This window comes from Salvelinus fontinalis, unplaced genomic scaffold (assembly GCF_029448725.1).
Source record: "Salvelinus fontinalis isolate EN_2023a unplaced genomic scaffold, ASM2944872v1 scaffold_0316, whole genome shotgun sequence".
In the NCBI taxonomy this organism is placed as follows: domain Eukaryota; kingdom Metazoa; phylum Chordata; class Actinopteri; order Salmoniformes; family Salmonidae; genus Salvelinus; species Salvelinus fontinalis.
This window is the reverse complement of record NW_026600525.1, coordinates 62,827-85,240: the sequence shown is the minus strand read 5'-3', so window position 1 is coordinate 85,240 and position 22,414 is coordinate 62,827. Positions and strand designations below refer to the sequence as shown.

Below are 22,414 nucleotides of genomic sequence, written 5' to 3'. Positions count from 1 at the left end.
AGCAATGCTTCTTTTCTCGACAAGAAATAGACAGGCAGAAGGTTCAAGAAAAATACTTGCATCTGCTGAGGCTCAAACTCATAACCGTGACATCAATTTACTGCATACTGCTGTATAAGTACAACACGCTAACCGAATGCACCACAGGATCCATTAACAACACTTTCACTGATCACCATATTTTGCTCAAACAGAGCTGTACGATATTCAGACCAAGTAATTATTAATGTTGAGATGCCTGGCTAGCTCAGTCGGTAGAGCATGAGACTCTTAATCTCAGGCTCGTGGTTTGGAGCCCCACGTTGGGTGACACTTTTCTCTTCCGAAGCACGAACTCACTTTGCAAACAGTCATCCGCTTGGACATTCGAGCAGGCTTGCCACCCTGCATTGCTGACTTGTCAGGCATAGCTGGTGTTACAGAAGACTATGGATTTGAATCCTAGCTATACCTTCACTCTGACCTTTTGTCTCAATGACATACCTATTACCAATGAAACGTCCTCCTAAATGGTTTGAAGCAATGCTCCTTTTCTCGACAAGAAATAGACAGGCAGAAGGTTCAAGAAAAATACTTGCATCTGCTGAGGCTCAAACTCACAACCGTGACATCAATTTACTGCATACTGCTGTAAAAGTACAACACGCTAACCGAATGCACCACAGGATCCATTAACAACACTTTCACTGATCACCATATTTTGCTCAAACAGAGCTGTACGATATTCAGACCAAGTAATTATTACTCTTGAGGTGCCTGGCTAGCTCAGTCGGTAGAACATGTGACTCTTAATATCAGGGTCGTGGGTTCGAGCCCCACGTTGGGCGAATCTTTTCTCTTCCGAAGCACGAACTCACTTTGCAAACAGCCATCCGCTTGGACTTTCGAGCAGGCTTGCCACCCTGCATTGCTGACTTGTCAGGCATAGCTGGTGTTACAGAAGACTATGGATTTGAATCCTAGCTATACCTTCACTCTGACCTTTTATCTCAATGACATACCTATTACCAATGAAACGTCCTCCTAAATGGTTTGAAGCAATGCTCCTTTTCTCGACAAGAAATAGACAGGCAGAAGGTTCAAGAAAAATACTTGCATCTGCTGAGGCTCAAACTCACAACCGTGACATCAATTTACTGCATACTGCTGTAAAAGTACAACACGCTAACCGAATGCACCATAGGATCCATTAACAACACTCTCACTGATCACCATATTTTGCTCAAACAGAGCTGTACGATATTCAGACCAAGTAATTATCACTGTTGAGGTGCCTGACTAGCTCAGTCGGTAAAGCATGAGACTCTTAATCTCAGGGTCGTGGATTCGAGCCCCACGTTGGGTGAAGCTTTTCTCTTCCGAAGCACGAACTCACTTTGCAAACAGCCATCCGCTTGGACATTCGAGCAGGCTTGCCACCCTGCATTGCTGACTTGTCAGGCATAGCTGGTTTTACAGAAGACTATGGATTTGAATCCTAGCTATACCTTCAGTCTGACCTTTTATCTCAATGACAGACCTATTACCAATGAAACGTCCTCCTAAATGGTTTGAAGCAATGCTCCTTTTCTCGACAAGAAATAGACAGGCAGAAGGTTCAAGAAAAATACTTGCATCTGCTGAGGCTCAAACTCACAACCGTGACATCAATTTACTGCATACTGCTGTATAAGTACAACACGCTAACCGAATGCACCACAGGATCCATTAACAACATTCTCACTGATCACCATATTTTGCTCAAACAGAGCTGTACGATATTCAGACCAAGTAATTATCACTGTTGAGGTGCCTGGCTAGCTCAGTCGGTAGAGCATGAGACTCTTAATCTCAGGGTCGTGGATTCGAGCCCCACGTTGGGTGAATCTTTTCTCTTCCGAAGCACGAACTCACTTTGCAAACAGCCATCCGCTTGGACATTCGAGCAGGCTTGCCACCCTGCATTGCTGTCTTGTCAGGCATAGCTGGTTTTACAGAAGACTATGGATTTGAATCCTAGCTATACCTTCACTCTGACCTTTTATCTCAATTACATACCTATTACTAATGAAACGTCCTCCTAAATGGTTTGAAGCAATGCTCCTTTTCTCGACAAGAAATAGACAGGCAGAAGGTTCAAGAAAAATACTTGCATCTGCTGAGGCTCAAACTCATAACCGTGACATCAATTTACTGCATACTGCTGTATAAGTACAACACGCTAACCGAATGCACCACAGGATCCATTAACAACACTTTCACTGATCACCATATTTTGCTCAAACAGAGCTGTACGATATTCAGACCAAGTAATTATTAATGTTGAGATGCCTGGCTAGCTCAGTCGGTAGAGCATGAGACTCTTAATCTCAGGCTCGTGGTTTGGAGCCCCACGTTGGGTGACACTTTTCTCTTCCGAAGCACGAACTCACTTTGCAAACAGTCATCCGCTTGGACATTCGAGCAGGCTTGCCACCCTGCATTGCTGACATGTCAGGCATAGCTGGTGTTACAGAAGACTATGGATTTGAATCCTAGCTATACCTTCACTCTGACCTTTTATCTCAATGACAGACCTATTACCAATGAAACGTCCTCCTAAATGGTTTGAAGCAATGCTCCTTTTCTCGACAAGAAATAGACTGGCAGAAGGTTCAAGAAAAATACTTGCATCTGCTGAGGCTCAAACTCACAACCGTGACATCAATTTACTGCATACTGCTGTATAAGTACAACACGCTAACCGAATGCACCACAGGATCCATTAACAACATTCTCACTGATCACCATATTTTGCTCAAACAGAGCTGTACGATATTCAGACCAAGTAATTATCACTGTTGAGGTGCCTGACTAGCTCAGTCGGTAAAGCATGAGACTCTTAATCTCAGGGTCGTGGATTCGAGCCCCACGTTGGGTGAATCTTTTCTCTTCCGAAGCACGAACTCACTTTGCAAACAGCCATCCGCTTGGACATTCGAGCAGGCTTGCCACCCTGCATTGCTGTCTTGTCAGGCATAGCTGGTTTTACAGAAGACTATGGATTTGAATCCTAGCTATACCTTCACTCTGACCTTTTATCTCAATGACATACCTATTACCAATGAAACGTCCTCCTAAATGGTTTGAAGCAATGCTCCTTTTCTCGACAAGAAATAGACAGGCAGAAGGTTCAAGAAAAATACTTGCATCTGCTGAGGCTCAAACTCATAACCGTGACATCAATTTACTGCATACTGCTGTATAAGTACAACACGCTAACCGAATGCACCACAGGATCCATTAACAACACTTTCACTGATCACCATATTTTGCTCAAACAGAGCTGTACGATATTCAGACCAAGTAATTATTAATGTTGTGATGCCTGGCTAGCTCAGTCGGTAGAGCATGAGACTCTTAATCTCAGGCTCGTGGTTTCGAGCCCCACGTTGGGTGACACTTTTCTCTTCCGAAGCACGAACTCACTTTGCAAACAGCCATCCGCTTGGACTTTCGAGCAGGCTTGCCACCCTGCATTGCTGACATGTCAGGCATAGCTGGTGTTACAGAAGACTATGGATTTGAATCCTAGCTATACCTTCACTCTGACCTTTTATCTCAATGACATACCTATTACCAATGAAACGTCCTCCTAAATGGTTTGAAGCAATGCTCCTTTTCTCGACAAGAAATAGACAGGCAGAAGGTTCAAGAAAAATACTTGCATCTGCTGAGGCTCAAACTCACAACCGTGACATCAATTTACTGCATACTGCTGTAAAAGTACAACACGCTAACCGAATGCACCATAGGATCCATTAACAACACTCTCACTGATCACCATATTTTGCTCAAACAGAGCTGTACGATATTCAGACCAAGTAATTATCACTGTTGAGGTGCCTGACTAGCTCAGTCGGTAAAGCATGAGACTCTTAATCTCAAGCTCGTGGTTTCGAGCCCCACGTTGGGTGACACTTTTCTCTTCCGAAGCACGAACTCACTTTGCAAACAGCCATTCGCTTGGACTTTCGAGCAGGCTTGCCACCCTGCATTGCTGACTTGTCAGGCATAGCTGGTGTTACAGAAGACTATGGATTTGAATCCTAGCTATACCTTCACTCTGACCTTTTGTCTCAATGACATACCTATTACCAATGAAACGTCCTCCTAAATGGTTTGAAGCAATGCTCCTTTTCTCGACAAGAAATAGACAGGCAGAAGGTTCAAGAAAAATACTTGCATCTGCTGAGGCTCAAACTCACAACCGTGACATCAATTTACTGCATACTGCTGTAAAAGTACAACACGCTAACCGAATGCACCACAGGATCCATTAACAACACTTTCACTGATCACCATATTTTGCTCAAACAGAGCTGTACGATATTCAGACCAAGTAATTATTACTCTTGTGATGCCTGGCTAGCTCAGTCGGTAGAGCATGAGACTCTTAATCTCAAGCTCGTGGTTTCGAGCCCCACGTTGGGTGACACTTTTCTCTTCCGAAGCACGAACTCACTTTGCAAACAGCCATTCGCTTGGACTTTCGAGCAGGCTTGCCACCCTGCATTGCTGACTTGTCAGGCATAGCTGGTGTTACAGAAGACTATGGATTTGAATCCTAGCTATACCTTCACTCTGACCTTTTATCTCAATGACAGACCTATTACCAATGAAACGTCCTCCTAAATGGTTTGAAGCAATGCTCCTTTTCTCGACAAGAAATAGACAGGCAGAAGGTTCAAGAAAAATACTTGCATCTGCTGAGGCTCAAACTCACAACCGTGACATCAATTTACTGCATACTGCTGTATAAGTACAACACGCTAACCGAATGCACCACAGGATCCATTAACAACATTCTCACTGGTCACCATATTTTGCTCAAACAGAGCTGTACGATATTCAGACCAAGTAATTATCACTGTTGAGGTGCCTGGCTAGCTCAGTTGGTAGAGCATGAGACTCTTAATATCAGGGTCGTGGGTTCGAGCCCCACGTTGGGTGAATCTTTTCTCTTCCGAAGCACGAACTCACTTTGCAAACAGCCATCCGCTTGGACATTCGAGCAGGCTTGCCACCCTGCATTGCTGTCTTGTCAGGCATAGCTGGTTTTACAGAAGACTATGGATTTGAATCCTAGCTATACCTTCACTCTGACCTTTTATCTCAATGACATACCTATTACCAATGAAACGTCCTCCTAAATGGTTTGAAGCAATGCTCCTTTTCTCGACAAGAAATAGACAGGCAGAAGGTTCAAGAAAAATACTTGCATCTGCTGATGCTCAAACTCATAACCGTGACATCAATTTACTCTATACTGCTGTATAAGTACAACACGCTAACCGAATGCACCACAGGATCCATTAACAACACTCTCACTGATCACCATATTTTGCTCAAACAGAGCTGTATGATATTCAGACCAAGTAATTATTACTGTTGAGGTGCCTGGCTAGCTCAGTCGGTAGAGCATGAGACTCTTAATCTCAGGGTCGTGGTTTCGAACCCCACGTTGGGCGAATCTTTTCTCTTCCGAAGCACGAACTCACTTTGCAAACAGCCATCAGCTTGGACATTCGAGCAGGCTTGCCACCCTGCATTGCTGACTTGTCAGGCATAGCTGGTTTTACAGAAGACTATGGATTTGAATCCTAGCTATACCTTCACTCTGACCTTTTATCTCAATGACAGACCTATTACCAATGAAACGTCCTCCTAAATGGTTTGAAGCAATGCTCCTTCTCTCGACAAGAAATAGACAGGCAGAAGGTTCAAGAAAAATACTTGCATCTGCTGAGGCTCAAACTCATAACCGTGACATCAATTTACTGCATACTGCTGTATAAGTACAACACGCTAACCGAATGCACCACAGGATCCATTAACAACACTCTCACTGATCACCATATTTTGCTCAAACAGAGCTGTACGATATTCAGACCAAGTAATTTAGAATTTTGCGATGCCTGGCTAGCTCAGTCGGTAGAGCATGAGACTCTTAATCTCAGGGTCGTGGGTTCGAGCCCCACGTTGGGCGACACTTTTCTCTTCCGAAGCACGAACTCACATTGCAAACAGCCATCCGCTTGGACTGTCGAGCAGGCTTGCCACCCTGCATCGCTGACGTGTCAGGCATAGCTGGTGTTACAGAAGACTATGGATTTGAATCCTAGCTATACCTCCACTCTGACCTTTTATCTCAATGACATACCTATTACCAATGAAACGTCCTCCTAAATGGTTTGAAGCAATGCTCCTTTTCTCGACAAGAAATAGACAGGCAGAGGGTTCAAGAAAAATACTTGCATCTGCTGAGGCTCAAACTCACAACCGTGACATCAATTTAGTGCATACTGCTGTATAAGTACAACACGCTAACCGAATGCACCACAGGATCCATTAACAACACTCTCACTGATCACCATATTTTGCTCAAACAGAGCTGTACGATATTCAGACCAAGTAATTATTAATGTTGATATGCCTGGCTAGCTCAGTCGGTAGAGCATGAGACTCTTAATCTCAGGGTCGTGGGTTCGAGCCCCACGTTGGGCGAATCTTTTCTCTTCCGAAGCACGAACTCACTTTGCAAACAGCCATCCGCTTGGACATTCGAGCAGGCTTGCCACCCTGCATTGCTGACTTGTCAGGCATAGCTGGTTTTACAGAAGACTATGGATTTGAATCCTAGCTATACCTTCACTCTGACCTTTTATCTCAATGACATACCTATTACCAATGAAACGTCCTCCTAAATGGTTTGAAGCAATGCTCCTTTTCTCGACAAGAAATAGACAGGCAGAGGGTTCAAGAAAAATACTTGCATCTGCTGAGGCTCAAACTCACAACCGTGACATCAATTTAGTGCATACTGCTGTATAAGTACAACACGCTAACCGAATGCACCACAGGATCCATTAACAACACTCTCACTGATCACCATATTTTGCTCAAACAGAGCTGTATGATATTCAGACCAAGTAATTATTACTGTTGACGTGCCTGGCTAGCTCAGTCGGTAGAGCGTGAGACTCTTAATCTCAGGGTCGTGGGTTCGAGCCCCACGTTCGGCGAATCTTTTCTCTTCCGAAGCACGAACTCAATTTGCAAACAGCCATCCGCTTGGACATTCGAGCAGGCTTGCCACCCTGCATTGCTGACTTGTCAGGCATAGCTGGTTTTACAGAAGACTATGGATTTGAATCCTAGCTATACCTTCACTCTGACCTTTTATCTCAATGACATACCTATTACCAATGAAACGTCCTCCTAAATGGTTTGAAGCAATGCTCCTTTTCTCGACAAGAAATAGACAGGCAGAAGGTTCAAGAAAAATACTTGCATCTGCTGAGGCTCAAACTCACAACCGTGACATCAATTTACTGCATACTGCTGTATAAGTACAACACGCTAACCGAATGCACCACAGGATCCATTAACAACACTTTCACTGATCACCATATTTTGCTCAAACAGAGCTGTACGATATTCAGACCAAGTAATTACTGCTGTTAAGGTGCCTGGCTAGCTCAGTCGGTAGAGCATGAGACTCTTAATCTCAGGGTCGTTGGTTCGAGCCCCACGTTGGGCGACACTTTTCTCTTCCGAAGCACGAACTCAATTTGCAAACAGCCATCCGCTTGGACTTTCGAGCAGGCTTGCCACCCTGCATTGCTGACATGTCAGGCATAGCTGGTTTTACAGAAGACTATGGATTTGAATCCTAGCTATACCTTCACTCTGACCTTTTATCTCAATGACAGACCTATTACCAATGAAACGTCCTCCTAAATGGTTTGAAGCAATGCTCCTTCTCTCGACAAGAAATAGACAGGCAGAAGGTTCAAGAAAAATACTTGCATCTGCTGAGGCTCAAACTCATAACCGTGACATCAATTTACTGCATACTGCTGTATAAGTACAACACGCTAACCGAATGCACCACAGGATCCATTAACAACACTTTCACTGATCACCATATTTTGCTCAAACAGAGCTGTACGATATTCAGACCAAGTAATTACTGCTGTTAAGGTGCCTGGCTAGCTCAGTCGGTAGAGCATGAGACTCTTAATCTCAGGGTCGTTGGTTCGAGCCCCACGTTGGGCGACACTTTTCTCTTCCGAAGCACGAACTCACTTTGCAAACAGCCATCCGCTTGGACTTTCGAGCAGGCTTGCCACCCTGCATTGCTGACATGTCAGGCATAGCTGATGTTACAGAAGACTATGGATTTGAATCCTAGCTATACCTTCACTCTGACCTTTTATCTCAATGACATACCTATTACCAATGAAACGTCCTCCTAAATGGTTTGAAGCAATGCTCCTTTTCTCGACAAGAAAAAGACAGGCAGAGGGTTCAAGAAAAATACTTGCATCTGCTGAGGCTCAAACTCACAACCGTGACATCAATTTAGTGCATACTGCTGTATAAGTACAACACGCTAACCGAATGCACCACAGGATCCATTAACAACACTCTCACTGATCACCATATTTTGCTCAAACAGAGCTGTATGATATTCAGACCAAGTAATTATTACAGTTGAGGTGCCTGCCTAGCTCAGTCGGTAGAGCATGAGACTCTTAATCTCAGGTTTGGGTTCGAGCCCCACGTTGGGCGAATCTTTTCTCTTCCGATGCACGAACTCACTTTGCAAACAGCCATCCGCTTGGACTGTCGAGCAGGCATGCCACCCTGCATCGCTGACGTGTCAGGCATAGCTGGTGTTACAGAAGACTATGGATTTGAATCCTAGCTATACCTTCACTCTGACCTTTTATCTCAATGACATACCTATTACCAATGAAACGTCCTCCTAAATGGTTTGAAGCAATGCTCCTTTTCTCGACAAGAAATAGAAAAGATGAGGGTTCAAGAAAAATACTTGCATCTGCTGAGGCTCAAACTCACAACCGTGACATCAATTTAGTGCATACTGCTGTATAAGTACAACACGCTAACCGAATGCACCACAGGATCCATTAACAACACTTTCACTGATCACCATATTTTGCTCAAACAGAGCTGTACGATATTCAGACCAAGTAATTACTGCTGTTGACGTGCCTGGCTAGCTCAGTCGGTAGAGCGTGAGACGCTTAATCTCAGGGTCGTGGGTTCGGGCCCCACGTTCGGCGAATCTTTTCTCTTCCGAAGCACGAACTCACTTTGCAAACAGCCATCCGCTTGGACATTCGAGCAGGCTTGCCACCCTGCATTGCTGACTTGTCAGGCATAGCTGGTTTTACAGAAGACTATGGATTTGAATCCTAGCTATACCTTCACTCTGACCTTTTATCTCAATGACATACCTATTACCAATGAAACGTCCTCCTAAATGGTTTGAAGCAATGCTCCTTTTCTCGACAAGAAATAGACAGGCAGAAGGTTCAAGAAAAATACTTGCATCTGCTGAGGCTCAAACTCACAACCGTGACATCAATTTACTGCATACTGCTGTATAAGTACAACACGCTAACCGAATGCACCACAGGATCCATTAACAACACTTTCACTGATCACCATATTTTGCTCAAACAGAGCTGTACGATATTCAGACCAAGTAATTACTACTGTTAAGGTGCCTGGCTAGCTCAGTCGGTAGAGCATGAGACTCTTAATCTCAGGGTCGTGGGTTCGAGCCCCACGTTGGGCGACACTTTTCTCTTCCGAAGCACGAACTCACTTTGCAAACAGCCATCCGCTTGGACTTTCGAGCAGGCTTGCCACCCTGCATTGCTGACATGTCAGGCATAGCTGGTGTTACAGAAGACTATGGATTTGAATCCTAGCTATACCTTCACTCTGACCTTTTATCTCAATGACATACCTATTACCAATGAAACGTCCTCCTAAATGGTTTGAAGCAATGCTCCTTTTCTCGACAAGAAAAAGACAGGCAGAGGGTTCAAGAAAAATACTTGCATCTGCTGAGGCTCAAACTCACAACCGTGACATCAATTTAGTGCATACTGCTGTATAAGTACAACACGCTAACCGAATGCACCACAGGATCCATTAACAACACTCTCACTGATCACCATATTTTGCTCAAACAGAGCTGTATGATATTCAGACCAAGTAATTATTACTGTTGAGGTGCCTGCCTAGCTCAGTCGGTAGAGCATGAGACTCTTAATCTCAGGGTCGTGGGTTCGAGCGACACTTTTCTCTTCCGAAGCACGAACTCACTTTGCAAACAGCCATCCGCTTGGACTTTCGAGCAGGCTTACCACCCTGCATTGCTGACATGTCAGGCATAGCTGGTGTTACAGAAGACTATGGATTTGAATCCTAGCTATACCTTCACTCTGACCTTTTATCTCAATGACATACCTATTACCAATGAAACGACCTCCTAAATGGTTTGAAGCAATGCTCCTTTTCTCGACAAGAAATAGACAGGCAGAGGGTTCAAGAAAAATACTTGCATCTGCTGAGGCTCAAACTCACAACCGTGACATCAATTTACTGCATACTGCTGTATAAGTACAACACGCTAACCGAATGCACCACAGGATCCATTAACAACACTCTCACTGATCACCATATTTTGCTCAAACAGAGCTGTACGATATTCAGACCAAGTTATTATTAATTTTGATGTGCCTGGCTAGCTCAGTCGGTAGAGCATGAGACTCTTAATCTCAGGGTCGTGGTTTGGAGCCCCACGTTGGGCGAATCTTTTCTCTTCCGAAGCACGAACTCACTTTGCAAACAGCCATCCGCTTGGACTTTCGAGCAGGCTTGCCACCCTGCATTGCTGACGTGTCAGGCATAGCTGATGTCACAGAAGACTATGGATTTGAATCCTAGCTATACCTTCACTCTGACCTTTTATCTCAATGACATACCTATTACCAATGAAACGTCCTCCTAAATGGTTTGAAGCAATGCTCCTTTTCTCGACAAGAAAAAGACAGGCAGAGGGTTCAAGAAAAATACTTGCATCTGCTGAGGCTCAAACTCACAACCGTGACATCAATTTACTGCATACTGCTGTATAAGTACAACACGCTAACCGAATGCACCACAGGATCCATTAACAACACTCTCACTGATCACCATATTTTGCTCAAACAGAGCTGTACGATATTCAGACCAAGTTATTATTAACGTTGAGGTGCCTGGCTAGCTCAGTTGGTAGAGCATGAGACTCTTAATCTCAGGGTCGTGGGTTCGAGCCCCACGTTGGGCCAATCTTTTCTCTTCCGAAGCAAGAACTCAATTTGCAAACAGCAATCCGCTTGGACTTTCGAGCAGGCTTGCCACCCTGCATTGCTGACGTGTCAGGCATAGCTGGTGTTACAGAAGACTATGGATTTGAATCCTAGCTATACCTTCACTCTGACCTTTTATCTCAATGACATACCTATTACCAATGAAACGTCCTCCTAAATGGTTTGAAGCAATGCTCCTTTTCTCGACAAGAAATAGACAGGCAGAGGGTTCAAGAAAAATTCTTGCATCTGCTGAGGCTCAAACTCACAACCGTGACATCAATTTACTGCATACTGCTGTATAAGTACAACACGCTAACCGAATGCACCACAGGATCCATTAACAACACTCTCACTGATCACCATATTTTGCTCAAACAGAGCTGTATGATATTCAGACCAAGTAATTATTACTGTAGAGGTGCCTGGCTAGCTCAGTCGGTAGAGCGTGAGTCTCTTAATCTCAGGGTCGTGGGTTTGAGCCCCACGTTGGGTGAATCTTTTCTCTTCCGAAGCACGAACTCACTTTGCAAACAGCCATCCGCTTGGACTTTCGAGCAGGCTTGCCACCCTGCATTGCTGACGTGTCAGGCATAGCTGGTGTTACAGAAGACTATGGATTTGAATCCTAGCTATACCTTCACTCTGACCTTATATCTCAATGACATACCTATTACCAATGAAACGTCCTCCTAAATGGTTTGAAGCAATGCTCCTTTTCTCGACAAGAAATAGAAAAGATGAGGGTTCAAGAAAAATACTTGCATCTGCTGAGGCTCAAACTCACAACCGTGACATCAATTTACTGCATACTGCTGTATAAGTACAACACGCTAACCGAATGCACCACAGGATCCATTAACAACACTTTCACTGATCACCATATTTTGCTCAAACAGAGATGTACGATATTCAGACCAAGTAATTATTACTGTTGAGGTGCCTGGCTAGCTCAGTCGGTAGAGCATGAGACTCTTAATCTCAGGGTCGTGGGTTCGAGCCCCACGTTGGGCGAATCTTTTCTCTTCCGAAGCACGAACTCAATTTGCAAACAGCCATCCGCTTGGACTTTCGAGCAGGCTTGCCACCCTGCATTGCTGACGTGTCAGGCATAGCTGGTGTTACAGAAGACTATGGATTTGAATCCTAGCTATACCTTCACTCTGACCTTTTATCTCAATGACATACCTATTACCAATGAAACGTCCTCCTAAATGGTTTGAAGCAATGCTCCTTTTCTCGACAAGAAATAGAAAAGATGAGGGTTCAAGAAAAATACTTGCATCTGCTGAGGCTCAAACTCACAACCGTGACATCAATTTAATGCATACTGCTGTATAAGTACAACACGCTAACCGAATGCACCACAGGATCCATTAACAACACTCTCACTGATCACCATATTTTGCTCAAACAGAGCTGTATGATATTCAGACCAAGTAATTATCAATATTGAGGTGCCTGGCTAGCTCAGTCGTTTGAGCGTGAGACTCTTAATCTCAGGGTTGTGTGTTCGAGCCCCACGTTGGGTGAATCTTTTCTCTTCCGAAGCACGAACTCACTTTGCAAACAGCCATCAGCTTGGACTTTCGAGCAGGCTTGCCACCCTGCATTGCTGACGTGTCAGGCATAGCTGGTGTTACAGAAGACTATGGATTTGAATCCTAGCTATACCTTCACTCTGCCCTTTTATCTCAATGACATACCTATTACCAATGAAACGTCCTCCTAAATGGTTTGAAGCAATGCTCCTTTTCTCGACAAGAAATAGACAGGCAGAGGGTTCAAGAAAAATACTTGCATCTGCTGAGGCTCAAACTCACAACCGTGACATCAATTTACTGCATACTGCTGTATAAGTACAACACGCTAACCGAATGCACCACAGGATCCATTAACAACACTCTCACTGATCACCATATTTTGCTCAAACAGAGCTGTATGATATTCAGACCAAGTACTTATTACTGTAGAGGTGCCTGGCTAGCTCAGTCGGTAGAGCATGAGTCTCTTAATCTCAGGGTCGTGGGTTTGAGCCCCACTTTGGGTGAATCTTTTCTCTTCCGAAGCACGAACTCACTTTGCAAACAGCCATCCGCTTGGACTTTCGAGCAGGCTTGCCACCCTGCATTGCTGACGTGTCAGGCATAGCTGGTGTTACAGAAGACTATGGATTTGAATCCTAGCTATACCTTCACTCTGACCTTTTATCTCAATGACATACCTATTACCAATGAAACGTCCTCCTAAATGGTTTGAAGCAATGCTCCTTTTCTCGACAAGAAATAGAAAAGATGAGGGTTCAAGAAAAATACTTGCATCTGCTGAGGATCAAACTCACAACCGTGACATCAATTTACTGCATACTGCTGTATAAGTACAACACGCTAACCGAATGCACCACAGGATCCATTAACAACACTTTCACTGATCACCATATTTTGCTCAAACAGAGATGTACGATATTCAGACCAATTAATTATTACTGTTGAGGTGCCTGGCTAGCTCAGTCGGTAGAGCATTAGACTCTTAATCTCAGGGTCGTGGGTTCGAGCCCCACGTTGGGCGAATCTTTTCTCTTCCGAAGCACGAACTCAATTTGCAAACAGCCATCCGCTTGGACTTTCGAGCAGGCTTGCCACCCTGCATTGCTGACGTGTCAGGCATAGCTGGTGTTACAGAAGACTATGGATTTGAATCCTAGCTATACCTTCACTCTGACCTTTTATCTCAATGACATACCTATTACCAATGAAACGTCCTACTAAATGGTTTGAAGCAATGCTCCTTTTCTCGACAAGAAATAGAAAAGATGAGGGTTCAAGAAAAATACTTGCATCTGCTGAGGCTCAAACTCACAACCGTGACATCAATTTAATGCATACTGCTGTATAAGTACAACACGCTAACCGAATGCACCACAGGATCCATTAACAACACTCTCACTGATCACCATATTTTGCTCAAACAGAGCTGTATGATATTCAGACCAAGTAATTATCAATATTGAGGTGCCTGGCTAGCTCAGTCGTTAGAGCGTGAGACTCTTAATCTCAGGGTTGTGTGTTCGAGCCCCACGTTGGGTGAATCTTTTCTCTTCCGAAGCACGAACTCACTTTGCAAACAGCCATCAGCTTGGACTTTCGAGCAGGCTTGCCACCCTGCATTGCTGACGTGTCAGGCATAGCTGGTGTTACAGAAGACTATGGATTTGAATCCTAGCTATACCTTCACTCTGCCCTTTTATCTCAATGACATACCTATTACCAATGAAACGTCCTCCTAAATGGTTTGAAGCAATGCTCCTTTTCTCGACAAGAAATAGACAGGCAGAGGGTTCAAGAAAAATACTTGCATCTGCTGAGGCTCAAACTCACAACCGTGACATCAATTTACTGCATACTGCTGTATAAGTACAACACGCTAACCGAATGCACCACAGGATCCATTAACAACACTCTCACTGATCACCATATTTTGCTCAAACAGAGCTGTATGATATTCAGACCAAGTACTTATTACTGTAGAGGTGCCTGGCTAGCTCAGTCGGTAGAGCGTGAGTCTCTTAATCTCAGGGTCGTGGGTTTGAGCCCCACGTTGGGTGAATCTTTTCTCTTCCGAAGCACGAACTCACTTTGCAAACAGCCATCCGCTTGGACTTTCGAGCAGGCTTGCCACCCTGCATTGCTGACGTGTCAGGCATAGCTGGTGTTACAGAAGACTATGGATTTGAATCCTAGCTATAGCTTCACTCTGACCTTTTATCTCAATGACATACCTATTACCAATGAAACGTCCTCCTAAATGGTTTGAAGCAATGCTCCTTTTCTCGACAAGAAATAGAAAAGATGAGGGTTCAAGAAAAATAATTTCATCTGCTGAGGCTCAAACTCACAACCGTGACATCAATTTACTGCATACTGCTGTATAAGTACAACACGCTAACCGAATGCACCACAGGATCCATTAACAACACTTTCACTGATCACCATATTTTGCTCAAACAGAGATGTACGATATTCAGACCAAGTAATTATTACTGTTGAGGTGCCTGGCTAGCTCAGTCGGTAGAGCATGAGACTCTTAATCTCAGGGTCGTGGGTTCGAGCCCCACGTTGGGCGAATCTTTTCTCTTCCGAAGCACGAACTCAATTTGCAAACAGCCATCCGCTTGGACTTTCGAGCAGGCTTGCCACCCTGCATTGCTGACGTGTCAGGCATAGCTGGTGTTACAGAAGACTATGGATTTGAATCCTAGCTATACCTTCACTCTGACCTTTTATCTCAATGACATACCTATTACCAATGAAACGTCCTCCTAAATGGTTTGAAGCAATGCTCCTTTTCTCGACAAGAAATAGACAGGCAGAGGGTTCAAGAAAAATACTTGCATCTGCTGAGGCTCAAACTCACAACCGTGACATCAATTTACTGCATACTGCTGTATAAGTACAACACGCTAACCGAATGCACCACAGGATCCATTAACAACACTCTCACTGATCACCATATTTTGCTCAAACAGAGCTGTATGATATTCAGACCAAGTAATTATTACTGTTGATGTGCCTGACTAGCTCAGTCGGTAGAGCGTGAGACGCTTAATCTCAGAGTCGTGGGTTTGAGCCCCACGTTGGGTGAATCTTTTCTCTTCCGAAGCACGAACTCACTTTGCAAACAGCCATCAGCTTGGACTTTCGAGCAGGCTTGCCACCCTGCATTGCTGACGTGTCAGGCATAGCTGGTGTTACAGAAGACTATGGATTTGAATCCTAGCTATACCTTCACTCTGACCTTTTATCTCAATGACATACCTATTACCAATGAAACGTCCTCCTAAATGGTTTGAAGCAATGCTCCTTTTCTCGACAAGAAATAGAAAAGATGAGGGTTCAAGAAAAATACTTGCATCTGCTGAGGCTCAAACTCACAACCGTGACATCAATTTAATGCATACTGCTGTATAAGTACAACACGCTAACCGAATGCACCACAGGATCCATTAACAACACTCTCACTGATCACCATATTTTGCTCAAACAGAGCTGTATGATATTCAGACCAAGTAATTATCAATATTGAGGTGCCTGGCTAGCTCAGTCGTTAGAGCGTGAGACTCTTAATCTCAGGGTTGTGTGTTCGAGCCCCACGTTGGGTGAATCTTTTCTCTTCCGAAGCACGAACTCACTTTGCAAACAGCCATCAGCTTGGACTTTCGAGCAGGCTTGCCACCCTGCATTGCTGACGTGTCAGGCATAGCTGGTGTTACAGAAGACTATGGATTTGAATCCTAGCTATACCTTCACTCTGCCCTTTTATCTCAATGACATACCTATTACCAATGAAACGTCCTCCTAAATGGTTTGAAGCAATGCTCCTTTTCTCGACAAGAAATAGACAGGCAGAAGGTTCAAGAAAAATACTTGCATCTGCTGAGGCTCAAACTCACAACCGTGACATCAATTTACTGCATACTGCTGTATAAGTACAACACGCTAACCGAATGCACCACAGGATCCATTAACAACACTCTCACTGATCACCATATTTTGCTCAAACAGAGCTGTATGATATTCAGACCAAGTAATTATTACTGTAGAGGTGCCTGGCTAGCTCAGTCGGTAGAGCGTGAGTCTCTTAATCTCAGGGTCGTGGGTTCGAGCCCCACGTTGGGCGAATCTTTTCTCTTCCGAAGCACGAACTCAATTTGCAAACAGCCATCCGCTTGGACTTTCGAGCAGGCTTGCCACCCTGCATTGCTGACGTGTCAGGCATAGCTGGTGTTACAGAAGACTATGGATTTGAATCCTAGCTATACCTTCACTCTGACCTTTTATCTCAATGACATACCTATTACCAATGAAACGTCCTCCTAAATGGTTTGAAGCAATGCTCCTTTTCTCGACAAGAAATAGACAGGCAGAGGGTTCAAGAAAAATACTTGCATCTGCTGAGGCTCAAACTCACAACCGTGACATCAATTTACTGCATACTGCTGTATAAGTACAACACGCTAACCGAATGCACCACAGGATCCATTAACAACACTCTCACTGATCACCATATTTTGCTCAAACAGAGCTGTATGATATTCAGACCAAGTAATTATTACTGTTGATGTGCCTGACTAGCTCAGTCGGTAGAGCGTGAGACTCTTAATCTCAGAGTCGTGGGTTTGAGCCCCACGTTGGGTGAATCTTTTCTCTTCCGAAGCACGAACTCACTTTGCAAACAGCCATCAGCTTGGACTTTCGAGCAGGCTTGCCACCCTGCATTGCTGACGTGTCAGGCATAGCTGGTGTTACAGAAGACTATGGATTTGAATCCTAGCTATACCTTCACTCTGACCTTTTATCTCAATGACATACCTATTACCAATGAAACGTCCTCCTAAATGGTTTGAAGCAATGCTCCTTTTCTCGACAAGAAATAGACAAGCAGAGGGTTCAAGAAAAATACTTGCATCTGCTGAGGCTCAAACTCATAACCGTGACATCAATTTACTGCATACTGCTGTATAAGTACAACACGCTAACCGAATGCACCACAGGATCCATTAACAACACTCTCACTGATCACCATAGTTTGCTCAAATAGAGCTGTACGATATTCAGACCAAGTAATTATTTCTGTTGAGGTGCCTGCCTAGCTCTGTCGGTAGAGCATGAGACTCTTAATCTCAGGGTCGTGGGTTCGAGCCCCACGTTGGGTGAATCTTTTCTCTTCCGAAGCACGAACTCACTTTGCAAACAGCCATCCTCTTGGACATTCGAGCAGGCTTGCCACCCTGCATTGCTGACTTGTCAGCAGGCATAGCTGGTTTTAAAGAAGACTATGGATTTGAATCCTAGCTATACCTTCACTCTGACCTTTTATCTCAATGACATACCTATTACCAATGAAACGTCCTCCTAAATGGTTTGAAGCAATGCTCCTTTTCTCGACAAGAAATAGACAGGCAGAAGGTTCAAGAAAAATACTTGCATCTGCTGAGGCTCAAACTCACAACCGTGACATCAATTTACTGCATACTGCTGTATAAGTACAACACGCTAACCGAATGCACCACAGGATCCATTAACAACACTCTCACTGATCACCATATTTTGCTCAAACAGAGCTGTATGATATTCAGACCAAGTAATTATTACTGTTGAGGTGCCTGGCTAGCTCAGTCGGTAGAGCATGAGACTCTTAATCTCAGGGTCGTGGGTTCGAGCCCCACGTTAGGCGAATCTTTTCTCTTCCGAAGCACGAACTCACTTTGCAAACAGCCATCCGCTTGGACATTCGAGCAGGCTTGCCACCCTGCATTGCTGACTTGTCAGGCATAGCTGGTTTTACAGAAGACTATGGATTTGAATCCTAGCTATACCTTCACTCTGACCTTTTATCTCAATGACATACCTATTACCAATGAAACGTCCTCCTAAATGGTTTGAAGCAATGCTCCTTTTCTCGACAAGAAATAGACAGGCAGAAGGTTCAAGAAAAATACTTGCATCTGCTGAGGCTCAAACTCATAACCGTGACATCAATTTACTGCATACTGCTGTATAAGTACAACACGCTAACCGAATGCACCACAGGATCCATTAACAACACTCTCACTGATCACCATAGTTTGCTCAAATAGAGCTGTACGATATTCAGACCAAGTAATTATCACTGTTGAGGTGCCTGCCTAGCTCAGTCGGTAGAGCATGAGACTCTTAATCTCAGGGTCTTGGGTTCGAGCCCCACGTTGGGCAAATCTTTTCTCTTCCGAAGCACGAACTCACTTTGCAAACAGCCATCCGCTTGGACATTCGAGCAGGCTTGCCACCCTGCATTGCTGACTTGTCAGGCATAGCTGGTTTTACAGAAGACTATGGATTTGAATCCTAGCTATACCTTCACTCTGACCTTTTATCTCAATGACATACCTATTACCAATGAAACGTCCTCCTAAATGGTTTGAAGCAATGCTCCTTTTCTCGACAAGAAATAGACAGGCAGAAGGTTCAAGAAAAATACTTGCATCTACTGAGGCTCAAACTCACAACCGTGACATCAATTTACTGCATACTGCTGTATAAGTACAACACGCTAACCGAATGCACCACAGGATCCATTAACAACACTTTCACTGATCACCATATTTTGCTCAAACAGAGCTGTACGATATTCAGACCAAGTAATTACTACTGTTTAGGTGCCTGGCTAGCTCCGTCGGTAGAGCATGAGACTCTTAATCTCAGGGTCGTGGGTTCGAGCGACACTTTTCTCTTCCGAAGCACGAACTCACTTTGCAAACAGCCATCCGCTTAGACTTTCGAGCAGGCTTACCACCCTGCATTGCTGACATGTCAGGCATAGCTGGTGTTACAGAAGACTATGGATTTGAATCCTAGCTATACCTTCACTCTGACCTTTTATCTCAATGACATACCTATTACCAATGAAACGACCTCCTAAATGGTTTGAAGCAATGCTCCTTTTCTCGACAAGAAATAGACAGGCAGAGGGTTCAAGAAAAATACTTGCATCTGCTGAGGCTCAAACTCACAACCGTGACATCAATTTAATGCATACTGCTGTATAAGTACAACACGCTAACCGAATGCACCACAGGATCCATTAACAACACTCTCACTGATCACCATATTTTGCTCAAACAGAGCTGTACGATATTCAGACCAAGTTATTATTAATTTTGATGTGCCTGGCTAGCTCAGTCGGTAGAGCATGAGACTCTTAATCTCAGGGTCGTGGTTTGGAGCCCCACGTTGGGCGAATCTTTTCTCTTCCGAAGCACGAACTCACTTTGCAAACAGCCATCCGCTTGGACTTTCGAGCAGGCTTGCCACCCTGCATTGCTGACGTGTCAGGCATAGCTGATGTCACAGAAGACTATGGATTTGAATCCTAGCTATACCTTCACTCTGACCTTTTATCTCAATGACATACCTATTACCAATGAAACGTCCTCCTAAATGGTTTGAAGCAATGCTCCTTTTCTCGACAAGAAAAAGACAGGCAGAGGGTTCAAGAAAAATACTTGCATCTGCTGAGGCTCAAACTCACAACCGTGACATCAATTTACTGCATACTGCTGTATAAGTACAACACGCTAACCGAATGCACCACAGGATCCATTAACAACACTCTCACTGATCACCATATTTTGCTCAAACAGAGCTGTACGATATTCAGACCAAATTATTATTAATGTTGAGGTGCCTGGCTAGCTCAGTTGGTAGAGCATGAGACTCTTAATCTCAGGGTCGTGGGTTCGAGCACGACGTTGGGCGAATCTTTTCTCTTCCGAAGAACGAACTCAATTTGCAAACAGCCATCCGCTTGGACATTCGAGCAGGCTTGCCACCCTGCATTGCTGACGTGTCAGGCATAGCTGGTGTTACAGAAGACTATGGATTTGAATCTTAGCTATACCTTCACTCTGACCTTTTATCTCAATGACATACCTATTACCAATGAAACGTCCTCCTAAATGGTTTGAAGCAATGCTCCTTTTCTCGACAAGAAATAGAAAAGATGAGGGTTCAAGAAAAATACTTGCATCTGCTGAGGCTCAAACTCACAACCGTGACATCAATTTTCTGCATACTGCTGTATAAGTACAACACGCTAACCGAATGCACCACAGGATCCATTAACAACACTTTCACTGATCACCATAGTTTGCTCAAATAGAGCTGTACGATATTAAGACCAAGTAATTATTACTGTTGAGGTGCCTGCCTAGCTCAGTCGGTAGAGCATGAGACTCTTAATCTCAGGGTCGTGGGTTCGAGCCCCACGTTGGGCGAATCTTTTCTCTTCCGAAGCACGAACTCAATTTGCAAACAGCCATCCGCTTGGACATTCGAGCAGGCTTGCCACCCTGCATTGCTGACTTGTCAGGCATAGCTGGTTTTACAGAAGACTATGGATTTGAATCCTAGCTATACCTTCACTCTGACCTTTTATCTCAATGACATACCTATTACCAATGAAACGTCCTCCTAAATGGTTTGAAGCAATGCTCCTTTTCTCGACAAGAAATAGACAGGCAGAAGGTTCAAGAAAAATACTTGCATCTGCTGAGGCTCAAACTCACAACCGTGACATCAATTTACTGCATACTGCTGTATAAGTACAACGCGCTAACCGAATGCACCACAGGATCCATTAACAACACTTTCACTGATCACCATATTTTGCTCAAACAGAGCTGTACGATATTCAGACCAAGTAATTACTACTGTTAAGGTGCCTGGCTTGCTCAGTCGGTAGAGCATGAGACTCTTAATCTCAGGGTCGTGGGTTCGAGCCCCACGTTGGGAGAATCTTTTCTCTTCCGAAGCACGAACTCAATTTGCAAACAGCCATCCGCTTGGACATTCGAGCAGGCTTGCCACCCTGCATTGCTGACTTGTCAGGCATAGCTGGTTTTACAGAAGACTATGGATTTGAATCCTAGCTATACCTTCACTCTGACCTTTTATCTCAATGACATACCTATTACCAATGAAACGTCCTCCTAAATGGTTTGAAGCAATGCTCCTTTTCTCGACAAGAAATAGACAGGCAGAAGGTTCAAGAAAAATACTTGCATCTGCTGAGGCTCAAACTCACAACCGTGACATCAATTTACTGCATACTGCTGTATAAGTACAACACGCTAACCGAATGCACCACAGGATCCATTAACAACACTTTCACTGATCACCATATTTTGCTCAAACAGAGCTGTACGATATTCAGACCAAGTAATTACTACTGTTAAGGTGCCTGGCTTGCTCAGTCGGTAGAGCATGAGACTCTTAATCTCAGGGTCGTGGGTTCGAGCCCCACGTTGGGCGACACTTTTCTCTTCCGAAGCACGAACTCACTTTGCAAACAGCCATCCGCTTGGACTTTCGAGCAGGCTTGCCACCCTGCATTGCTAACATGTCAGGCAAAGCTGGTGTTACAGAAGACTATGGATTTGAATCCTAGCTATACCTTCACTCTGACCTTTTATCTCAATGACATACCTATTACCAATGAAATGTCCTCCTAAATGGTTTGAAGCAATGCTCCTTTTCTCGACAAGAAAAAGACAGGCAGAGGGTTCAAGAAAAATACTTGCATCTGCTGAGGCTCAAACTCACAACCGTGACATCAATTTACTGCATACTGCTGTATAAGTACAACACGCTAACCGAATGCACCACAGGATCCATTAACAACAC

At 44.2% G+C, this 22,414-nt stretch overlaps 9 non-coding genes across 9 annotated transcripts; all 9 read left to right on the top strand.

The window, feature by feature from the left end:
- The first annotated feature begins 5,934 nt into the window (after positions 1 to 5,934).
- On the top strand, positions 5,935 to 6,007 carry trnak-cuu (transfer RNA lysine (anticodon CUU)). Its single transcript has one exon. It is a non-coding gene; the product is annotated as a tRNA-Lys (tRNA).
- Positions 6,008 to 6,452: 445 nt separating this feature from the next.
- Positions 6,453 to 6,525, top strand: trnak-cuu (transfer RNA lysine (anticodon CUU)). The gene has a single exon. It is a non-coding gene; the product is annotated as a tRNA-Lys (tRNA).
- Positions 6,526 to 9,558: 3,033 nt separating this feature from the next.
- trnak-cuu (transfer RNA lysine (anticodon CUU)) lies at positions 9,559 to 9,631 on the top strand. The gene has a single exon. It is a non-coding gene; the product is annotated as a tRNA-Lys (tRNA).
- Positions 9,632 to 11,100: 1,469 nt separating this feature from the next.
- Positions 11,101 to 11,173, top strand: trnak-cuu (transfer RNA lysine (anticodon CUU)). Its single transcript has one exon. It is a non-coding gene; the product is annotated as a tRNA-Lys (tRNA).
- Positions 11,174 to 12,136: 963 nt separating this feature from the next.
- On the top strand, positions 12,137 to 12,209 carry trnak-cuu (transfer RNA lysine (anticodon CUU)). Its single transcript has one exon. It is a non-coding gene; the product is annotated as a tRNA-Lys (tRNA).
- A 1,481-nt stretch (positions 12,210 to 13,690) lies between these two features.
- Positions 13,691 to 13,763, top strand: trnak-cuu (transfer RNA lysine (anticodon CUU)). The gene has a single exon. It is a non-coding gene; the product is annotated as a tRNA-Lys (tRNA).
- Positions 13,764 to 15,244: 1,481 nt separating this feature from the next.
- On the top strand, positions 15,245 to 15,317 carry trnak-cuu (transfer RNA lysine (anticodon CUU)). Its single transcript has one exon. It is a non-coding gene; the product is annotated as a tRNA-Lys (tRNA).
- Positions 15,318 to 16,798: 1,481 nt separating this feature from the next.
- Positions 16,799 to 16,871, top strand: trnak-cuu (transfer RNA lysine (anticodon CUU)). The gene has a single exon. It is a non-coding gene; the product is annotated as a tRNA-Lys (tRNA).
- Positions 16,872 to 18,355: 1,484 nt separating this feature from the next.
- Positions 18,356 to 18,428, top strand: trnak-cuu (transfer RNA lysine (anticodon CUU)). The gene has a single exon. It is a non-coding gene; the product is annotated as a tRNA-Lys (tRNA).
- The last annotated feature ends 3,986 nt before the right edge of the window (positions 18,429 to 22,414 follow it).